Consider the following 2,107-nt stretch of genomic DNA (forward strand, 5'->3'; position numbering starts at 1 on the left):
AATGTATCAAAGTAATACGCTGTACCTCTTAAACTTACACAATGTTACATGTCAAATTTATTCAACAAAAATAAAGTTTCCTAGATCCTACAGGAAGAGAAGCACTGAGTAAAAACCTTCTACGGCATTACTTTTTCCCAATCTAGCCCAACTGCTACACATTTGATGGTAGGTGTTTTGAAAGAAACAAAAAGATAAAGAAACAAAAGCAGAATGCTTCCACTGCCCCCCCCCACCTCTGATAAAAGAATTTAAAAAGATCTTGGATAATGTTTGATTATAAGACTAAACAAGAAGTATACAAGACCATGGGAAAGCAAGGAGATGCTCAAATAAGAGTCATGTGAAGAGACACGGCAGACCTCTACTTTCCGGTCCAACGTGAAAAGAGCTTGGAAGTCATCACAACAAGGAAAAAGCTGAACAAACTGAGAATCAACAGCTCTTCTTAGATCCATCAGAGAACTGAGGTCACAGGTCAAGTTGCTGCTCTGAAAACAGAGTCAGAGGGGTACCGAGAAGCACAGCTTGCTGGGAGCAGACACCTGCTGATGGAGGCAGCACAGGTGGGAACTCAGGTATAACTGAGGAATTGCTGGAGGCTCAGTGTGAACTAGCCTGAGAGTTAAAAGCACCAGGGGCCCCGGTCTTCGGGGTCCTCACACTTCTGTGGGTTTTAACACGAGGAGCCCTTCCAGGTTCTCGGGGTGTAGACTGCAGAAAGACACCCTGTGCTTGTGCTTCCAGTAGGAAAAGTTGAAAAATACATATTTGGAATGTACCCAGAGCACTGTGTTCTCCTAAAAAATGACTGCCTTCATAAGACACTGTTTTACCAGAGCCCAACTGACCCGGAGGAAGTAAATACCTCAATCAAACTCCTGTAGCCTTTAAAGTGGGCTGGGGACATACCCACCTCCTGGCCCTGGCCTTACTGCTCACCTGCTGAGGAGGGGGTGCTGACAAGACTTGTCCAGGGCACAGCCCGTGGGCACAGCCTCACTAGAACATTGAAACGTTAAAAGATCCATTGAGGCGGGACAGATCGCAGCCGAGGCCGAGGCGGCGCGGGTGTGCGCGCCGAGGCCGGCAAGTCCCCTGCTCTCGGCCAGGGGAGCCTCAGAGTGGCCCCCGCCCCCTGCAAGGGGACCCCGGAAGAAGGTCAAGAAACTGCCCTGGGGGGAAAGCGAGGCGCTCTCGGCAACCCGCCCCTCCCTCGTCACTTGGCCACACGGGGCGGAAAGAAGGAACCCAAGGACCCGACGTTCAGACAGGAGAAATGATGCTGCCCAAACCGGGGATCTGTTACTTCCCCTGAAGGTCAGCGCCGGCCAAGTTCCTGATGGGGACACGCTGAGAACGTTTGGCAGGTTGTACAGCTACGACACGCCGCAGGCCCGAGTGACCCTGATGGCTCGGCACAGATCTGACCAGCACCCGACCCCCGTCTGCACCAAGTTGGTGGAACCGTTCCAAGCCCAGGTGGGCTCCCTCTACACCGTCCTTGGGCAGCTGGATCATTAGAAGGATGGAGGCTGCGTGGTGAAGGCCTGGGTGCTGGCTTGTGTGGGAGGAATGACTCTCCCCTGGTCAGAACAAGCCATCCGGGAGCAGAGGCTGTACCAGCGAGAGAGGGACAGCAGCCAGTAGAGAGCAAAACCGCAGCTCGTGGCAACGCTCTTCCTCCCCCACCTGCCCTGGAGCTGCTGCAGAGGAGATGCTGGAGCTTCCCCCGAGTGACAGACTTCGGAGCTGGAGAGAAGAGGAGAGGGTTGTTCATCACGATCGCCCCAGAAATGGGAGCCTAGAGATCAGAGGCTGGGTTCTGGGGTGCTGGGGGCTGGGCCTCGTGTGGGTCCTGGAGGGTTTCAGAAGGTCCTGGTGAATAAAGCCGCGCAGTGTGACGAAGAGGAAAAAAAAGAAGATAAACTGAGGCACATTAAACATTTTAAGAGTTTATTTGAGCAAAAATCAGTTGAATCCGGCAGAGCCAACCCAGAAGTGGTTAGGAGTTCGAGAAGGGGCGTTTATACAGCAAAGGCAGGAGCAAAGCGGTGAAATTATTGATTGGCTCTTGCTTAAAGCCTCGTTGGCGGTTTGTGATTGG

At 52.5% G+C, this 2,107-nt stretch overlaps 1 pseudogene across 1 annotated transcript; it reads left to right on the forward strand.

The window, feature by feature from the left end:
* The first annotated feature begins 1,276 nt into the window (after window positions 1-1,276).
* Window positions 1,277-1,650, forward strand: LOC307191937 (CST complex subunit TEN1-like; annotated as a pseudogene). The gene has a single exon. The product of its transcript is annotated as a CST complex subunit TEN1-like (transcript).
* Window positions 1,651-2,107: the final 457 nt, after the last annotated feature.

Source organism: Stenella coeruleoalba, assembly GCF_951394435.1.
Source record: "Stenella coeruleoalba genome assembly, chromosome: 9".
Classification (NCBI taxonomy): Eukaryota; Metazoa; Chordata; class Mammalia; order Artiodactyla; family Delphinidae; genus Stenella; species Stenella coeruleoalba.